This window comes from Canis lupus, chromosome 4 (genome assembly GCF_003254725.2).
Source record: "Canis lupus dingo isolate Sandy chromosome 4, ASM325472v2, whole genome shotgun sequence".
NCBI lineage: Eukaryota > Metazoa > Chordata > Mammalia > Carnivora > Canidae > Canis > Canis lupus.
Window position 1 is genome coordinate 15,035,821 of NC_064246.1, and position 18,627 is coordinate 15,054,447.

Here is an 18,627-nt window from a genome sequence, read left to right on the forward strand (position 1 = left end):
AAAACAAAGGAAACATATTCCAAACATATGCTGTAGCAGCCAATTGGTAGAATTAATGGATCCTGTGGACTTAACTTGAAGATTGATAAAAAGCTTGGCTACCGTATTTGCAGACTCATAAACATAAGTTAGGTACGTATTTATCATCTTTAGTTTTCTGGGCAAAGATTCTTGAACCCAGTCAAGAAAGGAAAAATATGTTTTCATGCAGCCCACTCAAAAATTAAGGAGGCTGCATTTAGCAGCAGCTACACATTCTTTTCCCATCAGAACGCTCTGAGAATTACTGCACGGACACCTGTGCACAAAAAGTGGTTAATGAGGCTCTGTGTGGGGAGAAGGTGGGCCCCAAATTTTGCAGGCTTGGTTTTATAATAGAATAATAGATAGAGAAAAAAAAACACAAAACTTTAGCCTCGTGCAAAGGACTGGCAGTCCCGAGGACCTCCCCCAGGACATGGCAGTCCCCTAAAGACAGATTTTCCCCCACTCTCTCCCATGCCCTGGTCCCTGGACTCTCCACAGTTGCAACCCCTATCGGTTGATCAGCTCTGGTCAGCACGCACTGTGCAGACAGCTCCCCTGGGATCCAAAGACCCTGCTAGAAATGAACCAGGAGGGACATGATGGCACATTTTAGCGTGCGGCCACTGCTTGTTCTTCTACAGGGCTCCTGGACGGAGTAGGAACTGAGAACTCACTTGAGCTGCAGCCGCTGAATATGGAGAGCCAGGGGAAAGCCCGTTCCTTCCAGGGGAGAAGGTGACCCTTTGCATTAGGCCAAGAGGCCAGAAACCAGGAAGGTGGGGGACTCAAGAACAGAGTCCCTACTCAGTCACTGCCTTTTATGTAGACTTCACCTCAGTGAGAGCCAGGGGGAGTTTGGCAACAGGAGTCTCATTCTAAGGCAGTTGACAGGAAGGAAAGACACCTGTCTCTGGCCCTGGTTCTCAGTTTCCATTTGGAATAAATTTTCAAAATGGAAAATTGATTGTTTAAACTTCAGTGAATTAAAAAAAAAAAAAAAGAATGGTCTTTTGTTGGTTCTGTCTCAGTGGTTTTAATTAACTTTCAAAAGTCTACAGCAATAAATGTTACCTATGATGCTATTATAGATAAAATGTGATCAGATAGATAAAATTAAATGTTAATTGGCATAATTACCCAGTTAATATTTTAAGATTTGTTATCTACATTTCTCTGCATTTGCCTTATTATACATGGCAGCTCAATACAAAGATTTAAAAAAAGAACTTTCTCTGCATCCCCAATGAGTTATTTTTCACTTTGACTTTGCTAGTTATTAGTCAGAGATGATAATAATAATTTTTCTTAAAGTGAGGACTGCAGCTGAGAATTTCCAAATTGCAGTGAGTCACCTCTGGAGTAGTCAAGTCATTTATCCCCAAACCTCAGACTCAAACGTTGTGCCAGGAAGGGGATCCAGGATTCCCCATCCTTAACACCAAGCATCAGTACCATGACCCCCTCACCACGTGGGGTGGCTGTCCTCACCTAGTGTGAGCTGCGGTGGAGACTGCAAGCAGGCCTCAGGGAAGGTCTCTAATTTTCGTGTCCCTCAAACCAACTGCTTCCATGTTCTCTACTTCAGCATTACTGGACATGTGATCACTGGACATGGCATCACTCTACACCTATGTCCTGCTGCCAAACAATGACAGACATTCATTAGCTACACAGGAAAATTTATCTGCCAAAAAAAGCCCAGTATAAGGACCTGGACCATTAGAAGACCCAGCTTCTAGTCCCCATTTTGCCAGTAACATTTCAGTTATGGAATCTCAGCATGCTACAGTGTTGGATCTCTCAAACCTCAGCCATTTTTATTGCATTCTGCACTATTATTCATTTTGTACTTTTATATGATTTATTTTCACAAATAGATATATTTTAAAAGAGAACTTTATATTACTACTGCAAAACAGAAACTTGTATCATTTTGCAGAAATAAAAATAAATCATAAGACTAAATATATTGGGCTTTCTGGCCAACACAGTGAAATGGCTGCTGAAGTTCAGCTTCTGGAAATAAACAGGATTAAATCTGGGGAACGGGAACAGAACGGAACAGCTCAGTGCTTCAGAACAAGGGCGGAGGCAAGCCTTTCACTACCATTTTATATCATGTACATTAAAAAAAATTGTTGACTGAGGTTATGGCTTAAAGAAATGTGTGAGAAAAAAAAAAACAGAAAGAAAGAAATGTGTGAAGACTGAACAGCCTTAAGACAAGGTCTTTAACCAAGCCACCAGCTGACAGGTTGCAGGTGGTTTGGGATGGTGGCAGTGCTGAGGGTGAAGGGTGGGGGCTTGATGATGAAGTAAAATGAGAATTAAAGCAGGACTGGTCAGGCCTATCACACCTTCCTAAAGGATCTAAGCTTTAACCTAGATCAGGGCTCTTCAGTCTTTTTTTTTTTTTAATCAAGTATTCCTATTATTTAGAAATGTGTAAGTCATCCTTACAAATAAATGTCATTGACTTATAAATCACACAAATGTACAATCATCATTACTAATATCCAAGGCAAAATATAGCTTTAGGGTGGCATTCATAGTAAATTAAATATAAATTTACATATCAAGTGTCATTGTTTAGGAATCCAACCAGGAAATTATTGGTGTTTTTTGGTTTTGGGATTTTTTTTAAAGATTTTATTTATTTATTCAGGAGAGACACAGAGAGAGAGGCAGAGACATAGGCAGAGGGAGAAGCAGGCTCCCTGTGGGGATCCTGATGTGGGATTTCATCCCAGGACCCCAGGATCACGACCTAAGCCAAAGGCAGATGCACAACCACTAAACCACTCAGGTGCTGCCCCCAACCAAGAAATTACTCTATAAGATATAAGACGATAAATAGAAATGGAGGATCATATTTAGGAATTAATATTAGCTACTCTTTTCAAACTATAAACAATCAGGGATCTAAAAGCATTTTTAAAATATTCAGTTGAAAGCAGTTAATAAACTATTGAAGGGTCACCAGTTAACACAAGCTCTAACAGTTAATGATGCTCTGTCTTCTCCAACACAAAATGATATACTTAGGTTAGGGGTTCCTATCTAGAATATAGTAAGTGTTCATCCTGTTGAACAAAAGTAGAAAGATGCTGTTTTCCCTAGCAAATTCAACAAAGTTTTCAGTTGTCTAAAGACTTAAGAAAGTTAAAAATGAGCAATAAATGGAGCACGTTGGATGGCTCAGTCTGTTATGCATCCAACTCTTGATTTTGGCTTAAGTCATGATCTCAGAGTGGTGAGTTCGAGCCCTGCATCAGGTTCTGCATTCAGCATGGGGTCTGCTCGAGATTCTCTTTCTCTCTCTCCCTCTGCCCCTATCCCCATCTCTCTCCTCCCTCTCTCTCTCTCTCAAAAAAAAAAAAAAAGATGAGCAAAAAAATATAATAGCAAACATCTATAAAGCATTTAATTTTACCCGACATCATTATAAGCAGCCTACATATATTAGCTTACTTAATCTCTCCCAAAATTCCCATGAATTTTTATTGTCCCCACCTCACCAAGAAGAAACTAAGGCACAGAGATATTAGTTATCCAAGATCACAGAGCTTGTAAGAGAGGAGTCAGTATATGAACCCAAGCACTCTGGTACTAAGTCTGCTCCTGACTACTCAATTACAAGAATGCTCACCCAAGAATTATTTAAAACAGAATCTAAATGATGTAAATGTCCATAAATTATGGTAAATTTGCAATATATAATAGTACATACCCACTAAAAACATGTTGTTTTAGCAATATTTAATAACATAGGAAATACTCTTGAAACAATCAAACTGAAAGCTAAATGTGATGGTAAGTGATATTTATTCAGTGGTTACTATGTTGCAGTTTTATTCTAAATGATTTATAATGGATTATATCAATCAATTCTCACACTAACTGTACAATTTTATCCCCATTTTACAGATGAGAAAAAGCTTCCAGACTTTAAGCAATCTGCTCAACATCACACACGTTGGATTCAAATGTGAGTCATCTGAATTCAGAAGCAATGCTCTTGAATAATACTCTATGCAGCTTCCCCTTTATTTTTCTACAAAAGTGAATGTCATTATGAGCATCCATTAATTCATTCATTCAACCAATATTTATTGAGCACTTCTATGATCCAGATACTTGTCAACAATAGGCTACAACAGGGAACAAAGATCCTACATTATATTCTAGTGGGAAATAGACATCAAACCACTCATTACAATAAAGTTTAACGAGCACTAAGACAGGAAGTTCCAGAGTGCCTTGGGAACCAGTAGTCTAATTAATTCCTGGTATGACAAATCCCTTCTAAATCCCATTATGTTTATATATTAGACTGGCCAGGGCACTGTTCAGATGACCAGTAAGGGCTCCATATAGCCACCTCATGAAAGAAGCAATCTCTTATTCGATGCTGACATAACCAGCTACCTTGGCCACAGATTGGACTAAGACCTGCCAAAAGTAGCTATCTTATGCAATGGTTGTCATGCCCCTAGTTCTCTGAGCAAGAGCAAGAGAGAGAGAGGGTAGGTTGAGAATTTGCAGAGATACTCCAGAAAAAAAAAGACTTAAAGGAAATCCACCAAAATGCTACTCCAGATAACTTGATTAGTTATCTCCAGATAGGAGGTGGGTGATGTTATTTTCTTTTTTTACTTTTGTATTTTCCTTATGTTCTACAGTGGATAATGTGTTGCATTTGTAGTTTCTAAATTTTCTACAGGTGATAATGTTTTGTATATGCAGGTTTTAGAGCTCCAGACCACTTGTACAATGACAGTAACCTGTAGAAAACATAAAACTGTCAGTTGAAGAGATTTAGCATCTTTCTGACTACAGGAACTAAAATGCTGTATCCTGCTGGGGTTTTCTAATTATGGTAAAATAAATACATAATATAAATTAACCATCATAACCATTGTAGTGATAACCATCGTGTCACTACAATTTAGTGATATTGAGTACATTGACATTGTTGTGCAACCAGCACCACTAGCCAACTCCAGACTTTCTATTTTTTTGCAACTTCTTTAAACTCTGAATCCATTAAACAATAACTCCCTGTTCCCTTTCCTCCAACCCCTGGCAACCACCATTCTACTTCCTGTCTCAATGAATTTGACTACTGTAGGGACCTCATGTAAGTGGCACCTCATATACTATTTGTCTTTTTATGACTGGCTTATTTCACTTAGCCCAAAGTCTTCTGATGTCTTTACCCATGTTGTAGCTTGTGTCAGAATTTCCTTCCTTTTTAAGGCTGAATAATATTCCATTGTATGTGTATACCACATCGTTTATCCATTTATAACCCAAGTGTTTGTGTCTACCTCTTGGATATTGTGAATCATGTTGTTATGAACATTGATGTTCAAATATCTGAATCCCCACTTTCAATTCTTTGGGGGTATGTGTCCAAAAGTAGAGTTATATATATATATATGGTAGTTCCATGTTTAATTTTTTGAGGAACTTCCATATCATTTTCCAGAGTGGCTATCCCTTTTTACATTCCCATCAACAGTGCACAAGGCTTCCAATTTCTTCACATATTCACCAACACTTTTTATTTTTGGTTTCTTGATAATAGTCATCATGATGGGTGTGAGGCTTATGTCCTGTGGTTTTCATTTGCATTTCCCTAATGATTAATGATGTTGAGCATCTTTTCATGTGCTTATTGGTCATTGGTCACATTTCTTCTTCAGAAAAAAATATATTTTAGTCCTTTATTCATTTTTTTGTGTGTGTATGTTGAATTGTAGGCATTCTTTGTATATTCTAGGTATTAATTGCTTGTCAGATATATTGTTTGCAATAATGTTCTCCCACTTTATGGGTTGTCTTTTCACTCTGTCGCTTATGTTACATCCCATTTTAAGTTGAATATTTTCATGAGGAGTGTGACATGGGGGGAACTGATTTTTTTCTCAGGCTAGCAATTTATGCTGGGCCACTAAATAGGAATGGCCTCAGTGTGTGTGACCAACTACTCAGAGGATTAGATCTGATGCTTGCAATTTTTGGTATGAAGACATATAGCAGAAGTAAGGAAGTCTTAGCCTTTGACACATCTCTCTCTCTCTCTTTCTCTCTCTCACTCTCTCGAGATATACAAACAACATGGCAAACCCTTTCAAAACTTCCTTCTCCAGGATGGTTGCAGCCTTCCTGTTTTCCCCATTGTTCTGCTGCCACCCCCATTTGGACTTTTATAATTTTGCTGTAAGAAGATTTCCAAAGAGCTTGCTGCTGTTCAGAATGCCATTGTGAAAAATACAGGCTACAAACCAAATCTGAGATCAAATAAATTTGAGAAATTTGGGGTTAATAAAAATTAAATAAATTTTTATTGCAGGACTTTTCAGGACCTATAATATGTTAAGGGTATTGCAGACCTTCAAGAAAAGATTTAATGGGCAAATTTTCCAAGATTGCTTAGCCACTGAACTTATTTAGGGAGGTAGATGAGGGAAACACTAATAACTTTGAATAGAGCATGGAAAAATGTTGATATCTAGCAATAGTTTCCTAAATGGTCGCTCTAGGGCCTCCAGTCTCATTGTCCTTCAACCTTCTGACCTTATCATAGTTGCATTAATCTACTTAAGGCATCACCCAGGGGTATTTCCCATAGGTTACCAAAGGAAGCACATCAAAGGCTATTGGAGCTCTAACCCAACTTACCCTTCTAGACTTTTTGCTGACTGTGACTCGAACAAACCCTACACTTCCAACACACTAGACTGAACATCCTATCCAAAGACGGTACAGCCTTTCTTACCTTCCTACAAAAGCCCCTCAGTGCTATCCCCTATCACAATCCTGCCATCCGCTGGGCTCCACCTCTCGGCCGTTTCTCCTCTCTCCAGGCAGAGGGAATCTCTCCTTCATCTGGATTCCTCAACACCTTCTATGGCATCATCCTGTCACTATCCGTATATTGCCTTATCCCTCCTACTGGATTTTATCTTGTTTTGAGGGAAGGAGATAACACCTCCAGTTTTGAATTCTTTGTCTTCCCTAATATCTGCTTGAGATATATTTCCTCTGTCTTCTAGAAAACTTTTAAAAAAAATCACACAAGTCATAAATGAATACATGCTTGCAAAAATCCAAATACCACCTATGCCTATCCTCCTCTTTCTAACTCCTGCTAATAAGAAACTTGCATTAATAGTTAACTGTATATATTTCACTCTTAATTATATTTAATACATATATATATACTTTCTAAATATGCTTTAGTTTGTTAAAACATAAATGAGACTACAGTGTATCCACTCTGCTATGACTTGCATTTTTCACTCTACAGTATATCTTGAAGATCTTCCTGTGTTGTTACAGACAGATCTAACTCATTCACTTTAATGGATTCATGATATCCCATTTCTGCAGGTACTATACTATATTTATCATTTCTCTTTGAAATTAATTTGCTTGTTTTTTTTCATAACTAAAATGCTGCAATTAACATCCTTCTATAAATATCTTTATGTTCATTATATGAACAATCTGGTCTGGAAAATAAGGATAGAATGTTGGACAAATGCTAAGAACATGTAAAATTTTGATGCTGACAAATTGTCCACTATAAAGTCAGTACTAACAATAGGTAAGTGTTGAATAAATAAATTTCAAATATAATTCCCCAAATACCTTATCTGTCTTGTCCTGTGCCTGGCACAGAACCACATACAGAATGGGATAGTCAATGCTCATTCCTGTTTAGCAACAGTGGTAACCAGTTTTACAAAGTCCTATCAGTTGAATATGGGATGGGTAGTAACTTATGTACAGGCAGTCTAAGGGTCTGAGCTGACTATGAGCTTAACACAAGGCAAAGTGAAGCAGCATCTTTGAAAAACCAAGTCTTTGGTTCCATAAATAGAAGGATAATTTCCAGATCACAGAATCAAATAATGAACTCAATTCAATAAGCATCTATCCCATAGGCTTGTGAAAGTCAGACTACATATTTTTCACTCTGGAGCACTGGTCATAAAACAGTCACTGACAACCTGGGGGTTACTCAAAATGATGAAGGCTCTAATGCCTTGTCACATGAGGCAGAGTCAAAAACTGATATATTTAGCTTAGAGAAGAGAAAACCCAGGAACGCATGATAGCCATCTTAAACAACTTGAAAGGCTGACACAGGGGAAGAGGAAGCAGACATGCTCTGTGAACCAGCACTAATGGGTGGACTTGTCAAGCAGAGAGATTTCAACCTAGTGTGAGCTGACCACTTTCTAACCACTTAGGTCATTCAACAATGAAATGAGCTGTCTCATGAGGTAATGAGGTTCCCATCACCAAGGAGGTTGCAGAAGAGGGGTGTGGACTTTTAAGGACTTTGCAAAGGCTATCCTGAAGAGTAAGGCATCTCCTGGTATCCCATAAACAGCTTCCTCAGGGCAAAGGAATGAGCTCCTGGTCTGCCTTCCCTTTATTCCAGCACCTCACTCACTAGTACCCTGAACAACTCTCTCCTAACATTCTAACCCTGGTGGGGAATGGTGGGGCATGAACCATAGAGTTGTTAAGCTTGTACTAAGGTGTCAATACTTGCAAATCCCTGAGGAGGAAGGAAATACTTTTATAAGAGGTCTGTGGGAAGAGGGCAATGCTTAATCCAAAAGGGGGCTTGATAATAGTGGAGAGTATAAGCATGGTGGCATTTTAGCAGTAGCCACATCTGAGAGCAAAAAAGGAAGTCCTGGCACCCCTATGCCCTATCACAGAGGTGGCCTCCAGTTCCATTCCCTGTTGGGCAGGCTCTGGGGGCCCAAGAGAGAAAGTGAACGTCAACATTGCTGCATCGAGAGTTTCCAACTTAAGGCCCAGAAATAAAGATGAATGGATTTTTGCCTTGAGGTGATCATGCTCATCTTCCCCTTCCATCTTCTGGTCCAAGACTCAAACCAAAGAACTGAAAGGTTACGTGATTTCCCAAATGCTATTCACCTTCCTCCTATCTTTGGATTCACGGTCGCCGGTCTCCTGAAACCTTGAGAGCCCCCAGGCTTCTCTCCAGTGTCCTTGCTGCTCTTGGGCCAGACTCAGGCCCTCCATCCCTTCACCAGGTAACTCTGCCTACTCCCTGAGGCTCCCACCCACCTCTCAGAGGCCCCGTTCCAAGTATTATGGTGATGTCAGTGGTTGCTGGCTCCCTGCCTGCAGCCCACGCTTTCCTCCACAACAAAAATGCTTCAATTCTTCTGCCCCCATTGCCTTTCAAGTTGTCGGTCCCCGGCTGGCCACAAAGGGCTCTGTTCTCTTGGTGTCTCCTCAGCACAGACCCAACACTGCCCCAGGGCAATGGTTGTGGTTGGTGGGGATGGATGTAGAGACGCTCAGGGCCTTGCACGTACCCTTTTCACTGCATGTTGAGGAAACTGAGACTCAGAGAGGAGAGGAGACTTGCTCAGGGTGATTCAGAGTAGGTGGGGAGGTTCGCCCCTCTCCCCTGGTGTCCAGTCTTGAGTCTCCAAGAGGTGGCGCAGGCTGGGACCACTTGACTTGGTTTTTACTGTCTATACTATAAAACCAAAGCTCCCTCTCCTCCTCTTCCATCTTTTTCTCCTTTTCTCCTTCTTGTTTCACTTTCTGGCTCTTCCCCTCTTTTTCTGACACTCATCTCCATCCCTCTTCCTGTTCTCTCCTCCTCAGCTTCTTCTTTTCCTGTCCCTTCTCTTCTCTTCTCCTTAGCCCTTTCCTTCTTACATTCCTCCTCTCTCGCTGTCCCTTTCTCTCTGACAAAGACTAAAGAAGAGTTGCTTTCTCATCTAAGCATAGTGTCCTCCACAGGCTGGGGAGGGGACAGTGAGCAGGACCAGAGAAGGAGGACTGAGGTATCCACCCCCTTGGTTAACTGGGTCACATTCTTCCAGACTCCATTGTCTGACCCTACTGGGTAGTCTATCTATTTTCTTTTAAAGGGGTGCAACTTTTCCTTTATTTTTTTCTCTGACTCCATATGGAAGCAGACTTATCAAGTAAAGGAGGCATGCTTTGCTGTTAATTGAAGTGCCCTCCTCCCTACTGAATTTTGGGGGGGAGTGAGGAGAGGACAACCAAGAGGGAGGGTGGAAGTCACCTGGAAAGGGAGCACTCACTGAAATGCCGATGTTATCTGATGAAGCAGGTCAGTGTGTTCTGCTTCAAACGTTGTTAACAATGAGAGAGGAGTAGGAGTGCAGGTTTTGCAACCAGATACCTGGATAATGTGTAATAAATAAGGAACACAGATGAGATGGCCTTTTATTATTTTTCTAATCTATGCTGTCAGGTTTCACTTGTGAAATGGAAGAGAGACAAGGCAGACATATTTCTCTATGGGGTCCTCAGCCTGTCCCCTCAGGTAGGCCTGCAGCGACTCCTCACCTTGAAGATATACAATTCAGAGGAGGCTGGGCCACTGGAATATTGACAGAATCTTCCCTAGACCCATAAGTATTGGGCTTGTGGAAAGAACACCAGATGGGAGATGGGAGATCCTCAGGGCAGTATGGCCTCATCTGTTGTGTACGATCCTGAGTAAGCCATTTTACTTTCCAATGCCTGCATTCTCTATCTCTGGACTGAAGAAATTAACCTAGATAAGTGGTTTTCAAATAAAACTCCATGTTTCCAGGCTTCTACACACAGAAAAATGGTATCTGCCAAACAGTGACGATTGAGACTTCCGGAGGCTCACCCGTGATTGCCCAAACGGTGAATAGCATTTGGGAAATCACGAAACCTTTCGGTTCTTTGGTTTGGGTCCCCGGCTGCTCTTATTTGTTGGATATAACCCAGTTACAGATAAGATTTAGTTTGGGGGAACAAAAAAAGACTTCACCTAAAGTATGAAAATTGCTAAAGAAGATTATTCTTCTCCTCATACAGGGGCTGTAGAGAGGTGTCCAAATCTGATCAATAAGATAATCCTCTGGGAGTGAAAAGATAAGTCAGCCTGAAATGATTAGGCAGTCATCTCAAAGACACTGGCTTGCTTTCAGACCTGAAGCACTTACCTCTGACCTGACTGAACATATCCACAGGAAGGATGGGTTAGTCAGAAAGACCCATGACTCATGGAAGCACTGAAAATGGATGTCAGTGGTTGCCAGCCAAGCACTGTGCATGTTCCTGAGCCCCTAGTCCTAGTGATGTGTGTGTCTGTGTGTGCATGTGTCTGTGTGTCTATGAATTTAGAAGGCTATCTGTGATGGCTTTACCCTAGGGATGGCTCAGTAGAGCATACATGTCACTTACTCCTGATCCTGTGTCCATGGCAGACATCGCTAATCAACTGTTGCTTTCCCACCAGGTCTAAAAGTGGCCTCATAATTCTCAACACTCCAGACAGCCCTTAACAATCAATAAGAGTTGCTCATGAAATGAAATCTATCTTTCATCCCTGCATTTAAACATTTGAATCATATAAGTAACTCCTTTTGTTTAGGTCTCTGACTCACCAAGCAACCTTCCAATTATAACATAGTTTCCCATGGAGGTTACAGAAACCAAATGGACTTTTCAGAAGACAGGAGTGTCTAGTCCTCCTAATAGTTGTATTTTTTTGCTAGATCTATGCACAAGTTGCATTGATTCAATTATTGGCAACTGTTTCCTCTAAAACAAATCATCTGTCTTTCAATATGATGACAAATTACATGTCTTTGATACCTTAAGGTCTAGAGACCAAACCCTGGATTCGGACAGATCCACCAAGGTAATGTAGAGACATTTGGACCACCAGCCTTCTTCAGATAACTTACTCATCATCTCTGTTTAATATAATAATCTGATGACTCTGGAAGGAACTCCAAACTGAGGATTCTATGACTTAAGAGATATTTACAACTTGCAGAGTGAATTGAGGTCAAAGAATGACAGAGTGTTTACCTCATATTCACAAGAATATGTCCAGCCAGCTTAATGACAAAAGAGTGGGAGTGTGGAAGTCTAAGCACAGATCCATGCCCCTCCCGCAGCCCTGGTCTGTCAGACCACACTCAAACTCTAAATCAGGATTCCTACACACCACCAACCACAGGGCATCTAATCAGGAATGTCTTCTTTTCTTGCCTGGTTTCTGAGTTCATCTCAGAATCATCATGAGAAAATAAGAACTAAATGCTTACCAAGTGAGACCTTTTCAGAATGTACCATACGCTGACTAGAGAACCATCTGTCCTTCAATCAGTTTTCTTACTTCCCTTTGTTTGTTGAGTCTGTTCATTAGAGAACCCACTAAGGCCCCAGTTGGTTCAGTTTCCCATGGAAGTGAATGCTATAGGCACACTCTGCACCCACAGGGTTTGAATGAAATGGTACACAATGTCACTCTTTCTCTTAGAAGCCTAACTCAGACCTGGGTCCTGCCTATAGTGGGTTTCATATTTTTGAAAGTCAACTCCAAAGCATATATACTTCCCTTGCAGAAGGGCCTAAGTGTCCCCAGATTATCAGTCTTAAATTTTTTATTTTTATTTATTTATGATAGAGAGAGAGAGAGATAGAGAGAGGCAGAGACATAGGCAGAGGGAGAAGCAGGCTCCATGCACCGGGAACCCGACGTGGGACTCGATCCCGGGTCTCCAGGATCACGCCCTGGGCCAAAGGCAGGGGCTAAACTGCTGCGCCACCCAGGGATCCCCAGATTATCAGTCTTAGACTGAAAAACAAGACTATCCCACCTATTATGAGCTGAATTGTGTCTTTAAACCCACCCCTCAAAATTCATATGTTGAAGTCCTCACTCCCAGTCCCTCAGAATGTGGCTGTATTTGCAGATAGAGGTGATTAAGTTAAAAAGAAGCCATTAGGATATGCCCCAATCCAACCTAGCTCGTGTCCTTTTGAGAAGAGGACATTTGGACACAGAGAGACATTGGTATGCATAGAAGAAAGGCCAGAAGGATACAGGGAGAAGATAACTGTGGAAGTGAAACCCATCAACCTCGATCTTGCACTTCTAGGCTCCAGAACTGTGAGAAAATACATTTCTCTTGTTTTAACCACCCAATCTCTGGTACTTTGTTATGGCAGGCCTAGCAAATTAATATGCCATCTGTTTCTCTTTCTTTTAAGGTGGGTTATACCAACCCCACAAAAATTCTTAGCTCTCCACATTCCCAGCTGCGTCTTTTGAATGCTCCCAGTACTATATATCACTCTCAGATTTGACTTTGCTCTTTAGGTCTAAAGATAATGAATTAAGAAACTGAAATTTTCTGGTTAGATACCACCATTTTTTACCCTGTCCCTTACAGCCGTACAGCTCTCTTAGAGAATGATGGTTTGGGAATCCAGCACTTTATAGAAATCTAGCACAATTTAGAACTAGAATTCATTGGCTCATCATACAGGGATCAGAAAAACAGAACATTATTCCTAGCAAAGATCCTCAACAACAACAACAAAAAACCCATTGATTATTTCAAGAAAAGAAGTAAGCATCTGGGGCACCTGAGTGGCTCAGTTGGTTAAGTTTCCAACTCTTGATTTCAGTTCAGGTCATGATCTCAGGGTCCACACATCGGCTCCGCACTGAGCACAATCTGCTTGTCCCTCTCCCTTTGCTCCTCCTCCTCTCTCTCGTTCTCTAATAAATAAATAGAATATTTTAGAAAAAAGAAGTAAGCACCTGACATATTTCAGAGAGACATAGCACCTTGAGATCAAGGTTCTAAATTTTCTCTTTGGGAATTAGAAGAGAAGACAGAGACCACATCTTGTCCACCTTTGTATCCTTGACTTTCATGCTTTCTGACTAGCATAGGATTTTGCATAAGATGGTACCTTTTAAAATTTCAATATACTGGATGAAAAAGAACATGAACTCTAACAGAGCCTGGAGGAAAGTTCTTGTCCATTACAAATGTGGATACAACAGCTAGTCAATCAAGCTCATAGCAGCACACCCAGAGTGACATTCTGGAAGTAGAATCCTAACGCTTTTTTTGAATGTGGTATTTTATGAATCTTCTTGGAGAAGTGTCCTATTATGAGGTTTCACCTGACTGAATTTGCCATGAAGCCTAGGTTTGTCTGGAACATTGTCCATTCACAACACTGAGATCAAAGTAATCCCTTTAGGGAACCCTCTTGCACTGTTGGTAGGAATGCAAACTGGTGCAGCCACTCTGGAGAACAGTATAGAAGTTCCTCAAGAAATTAAAAATAGAACCACCCTAGGGGCGTCTGGGTGTTTCAGTCAGTTCAGCGTCTTCCTTCAGCTCAGGTTATGATCTCAGGGTCCTGGGGTTCGAGCCCCCCCTCCTGCCACCTGCCGTCTCTGCTCAGTGGGGAGTCTGCTTCTCCCTCTCCCTCTGTCCCTCCCCCCACTCATGCTCACTCTCTCTCAAATAAATAAATAAATAAATAAATAAATAAATAAAATCTTTTTTAAAAATAGAGCTACGGGGATCCTTGGGTGGCTTAGCGGTTTGGCACCTGCCTTTGGCCCAGGGCGCGATCCTGGAGTCCTGGGATCAAGTCCCGCGTCGGGCTCCCGGTGCATGGAGCCTGCTTCTCCCTCTGCCTGTGTCTCTGCCTCTCTCTGTCTATCATGAATAAATAAATTTTAAAAATCTTTTTAAAAAAATAGAGCTACCCTATGATCTAGAAATTACACTACTAGGTATTTACCCAAAGGATACAGAAATACAGATTCAAAGGAGTATATGCACCCCGATGTATATAACAGCATTATCAACAATAGCCAAACTATGGAGACCCCAAATGTCCATGGACTGATTAATGGATCAGGAACATGCCATTATAAGTATATATAATAGAATATTACTCAGCCATCAAAAAGAATGAAATCTTGCCATTTGCAATGACTTAGATAGCTAAAAAGTACTATACTAAGTGAAATAATTCAGTCAGAGAAAGACAAATACTATATGATCTCACTCATATATGGAATTTAAGAGAGAAAACAGATAAACATATGGGAAGGGGGAAAAGAAAAAAGGAGAAAGGGAAACAAGACATAAGTGACTCTTAATGATAGAGAACAAACTGAGGGTTGATGGAGGGATGTGGGTGAGGGATGGGCCAGGTTGGTGATAGGTGTTGAAGAGGACACTTGTTGTGATGAGCACTGGGTGTATATAAGCCATGAATCCCTGAATTCTATTCCAGAAACCAATATTACACTGTATGTTCACTAACAGAATTTAAATTTTAAAAATAAGTAAAATAAAATAATGGAAAATAAAAACAAAGTAATCCTTTTAAAACATATGCAAAATTTTGTCACATCTTTGTGCAAAACCCTGCAATGGCTCCCGTTATCACTCAGAGTAAAGCCTTCCAAACCCCCCCGTGACTTTCTTTCTCCTACTTCCTACCTCTCGCCATTCCCCTGCCACTTACTCTGCTTCACTCTAGCCTCCCTGCTACTTCTCAAACCAGATTGGCACATTCCCACAAACCTTTGTACTAACTGCTCCCTCTTCCTGGAAGGCTCTTTTCCCAAGCATCTGCTTGGCTAACTCGCTAACCTCTTCCAAATCTTTGCTTAGATATCATTATCTCAGTGAGACCATCCTGAGGACCCACTGCCAAATTCCTAGTCCCTGCCGCTTCATTATACAATTCCCCTTACCATGATTTACTTTTCTTTTTTTCCACAGCATCTGTCATCTTCTAACATGCTACATTATTTACTTATTTACTATGTGCATTATTTATTGTCTGTCTTTTTCTCACATAGATTGTAAGCACCATGAAGGCAAAGATCCCTGTTTGTTTCACTGATGTACCTCAAACACCTACAGCAGTACCTGGCACATAGTAGATGCTTAATAAATTTTTTTAATAGAATGGTGTTCTGCATAAACTAGATATTTATATTTTCCAAGACTAGGTTAACATAAAGTCACATCTTCCCATCAGGGATCAAAATACAGTAACACCTCTCATGGTTTTATTCATATGCTGTATAGAAATCTAGATGGAATAATCGTCTAGCTTGAAATCCCTTGCTAAGATTCTAATATTCCAGGAAAACACTTCATGATAAACAGTCCCCTAGTGGGCAGAGAGCACAAATGCACCTCATCTTATGGGCAGTGACCCTCAATGTTATCCATGACAAAACCACCAGTTCAGTCACACTACTGAAAAGTTTAATAAATAGGTTAGTATCAAAAGGCCAAAACACATAGTTGACTACATTTTCCACCTTCTGGCAGTAGAGGGTCTGTGGAAACTGCCTTATCCATCAAGAAGATGAAAACTAGAATTTTTTAAGGTTTTTGAGGTCTTTGAAGATTGAGTGGTCGAAAAAGGTTTTAACACTTAAGCCCCATACACCTGTTGACCACCAGGCTAGAGGGGGACAGACTCCCAACAGAAATAATATCCCAATTTTTTCTGGCCGCACTACTCTCTGGTTAATCCCATCCCATCTAATTCTCAGACCAGATTCTTCTCCCCAAGCAAGTGTTATTAATTATGCCTAGCCTGAGATTTCAGACAACTCCCTTATCCCAGAGAAAAAGCAATTCTGAATGCAGTGATTCTTTTATGTCTTTATTCTCTAGGGAAGTGTGGAGATAGGTTCTCTCAGAATAGAAAAATGTCTCTTGTAGGTATCTGACAAAGTTAAAGTCACTGCATTTTTTTCCCCAGAATCTCTGCCTCTCCTAATGAACAACTTCAGATACCCAGAGACAAGCCATAGAGGAATCATGTATGGGGGAGCAAGAGAAAACAGACCATTCAGCACTTCTCTGCCCAGTTGGTTTCTTCCTACTTCACTATCAAAGATGCTCATACATTTTCCAAAATTTTCTGTAAATTCCTTGCTCTTTTTCTTTCCCTCTGACTCTTCCTTCTGTTCTTCTTTCTTAAGGAGTCCTCACTAAGCAGTTCCTGCTAGGCAGGGGTACACATGAAGTTCTTCTGGCCCTCAGAAACTCCTCACAGATACAAATAACTCCTCTATAAGGTGGTAAATGTTAGAACAGAGATGAGTGCACAGCACCTGAGAAGCACAGAGGAGAGAGGGGATACGAATTAGTTCTACCTGAGGAAGAGTGTTGTCAACAAATGCTTCCCAGAGGAAGTGCTATTTGAGCTATGTTTTAAAGTGGAGACAAACGTTTGCCAGGCAGAAAAGAAGTGAAAGGCATTTGATTTAAGTGGTCTTTGCAGAAAGTGACCGTTGAAATTGAGTTTTCCATAGGTTGAATCCATATGGCATCAAAACAGCTGGTTAATGAAGGGAGAAGTTAGCCAAAACAATCATTTGACCTTGGGCAGATTTTTTTAAAAGCATTGAGCTATTTTTTTTTCACACATGTTGACAGTTGGAATCAAGCAGAATGGAAACATGATCTGGATAATCCAGCCAGACTTAGAACGATTCTCTTGGCCCTCCCAACAGTACAGTCAAATAGTGGAACATTCCACCTCTTGCCTTCTGTTTCCTCTATGACACATCTCCAGAGAGGCCATGCAGAAGGATGAGCTCCAGGAAAGTGTGGTCTCTGGATCTGACTTCAGTTGTAGAGATCCAAGAGGGCTGGAGGTCCTGGGACCTTATTTCTTTCTCTGTGAAACAGATTCCAAGATCCAGAGCTGCATTTGGGACTCAGGCAGGCTGGCTCCAGAGTCTCAAGTCCTAGACATAACATTGCAGTGCCTCCTTGAGTGCACAAACTGTTCTTGTCAAACAGGCCGGGAGCTCAAGATGGAAGATGCTTTGGTTTAGTTCTATTTGTCAGAGGATCATAGAATCTGAGAAGTGGAAGTGACCTCCAACATCTTTCTAATAGTGTTTTCATTTTACACTGGGGAACCTGAATCCCAGAGACTTGAGAAAGGTCACACAAAGTTAGTAACAGGATCAAGACTAGAACAAAGTTATTTTTATCGCTAAGGAATAGAAACTTCCCTCTACATTCTCATGACTCTTCCCATATGCCATTTACGCAAAGAACAAGAAGCAAAAGGGAGTGAATGGAGGTGAACTGCCAAGATGCAAAGATGATCTTCCAGTGGAGTCAGGGTAAAAGGTAAGAACTCTGCTGTAGACTCAACTCTTGAAAATATCTTAATTAGACACCCCCCTGGTGGCTGGCAAACTCTCCAAGCAACAGTGCTGCCAGTTTTCCCATCTAGTGTTGGAAGATGTGCTGCTTCTTCAGCTAAGGACAGCTAAGGTATTAGCTTACGTCTTAGGGCTGCGCTGAATGAAAAACACACCGCCAGCATGGGTTAACTTCAGCTGTTGCAAGGACTAAGGGCTGCAACCACAGTTCTCCTAACCACACAGGAACCGCGTCGCCCTCCTACTTCTCGAGACAGTTCCACTTTCTGCCCCAGTCAGATTTCACCTTTGCAAGATTTCCTGCAGAAGCTCCATAGAGTCAGCCTTTCCCCTTTCTGTGGTCCTCATTACTCATACTTTTAGATTCTGTTTCTAATACTTCATCAAAGTCTTTGAAAATATTTCCATACAATCTGAGCAGGTAGAGAGTCATGCGTATTTCCAAAACAGCTTATGAAATGGAAGCATAAAGGAAATAGCACTGGCCAGGAGTCAGAAGACCTGGATTTGAATGTGTGTGGCCAGAGTCTGGGTCAGAAACC

The 18,627-nt window shown here is 41.0% G+C and overlaps 1 protein-coding gene across 4 annotated transcripts in view; it reads right to left on the bottom strand.

The window, feature by feature from the left end:
• The window catches only part of EGR2 (early growth response 2), a 104,543-nt gene that overhangs the window by 19,528 nt on the left and 66,388 nt on the right, over positions 1 to 18,627 (bottom strand). Inside the window, exon 1 of one of the 4 annotated variants that reach the window (XM_035715280.2) lies at positions 13,486 to 13,626. The exons of the other annotated variants lie outside the window; for them this stretch is intronic. The gene's annotated coding sequence lies outside the window, so the exon portion shown is untranslated. Of the gene's footprint in view, positions 1 to 13,485; positions 13,627 to 18,627 lie in introns of those variants that run through there. 4 annotated transcript variants of the gene reach the window in all.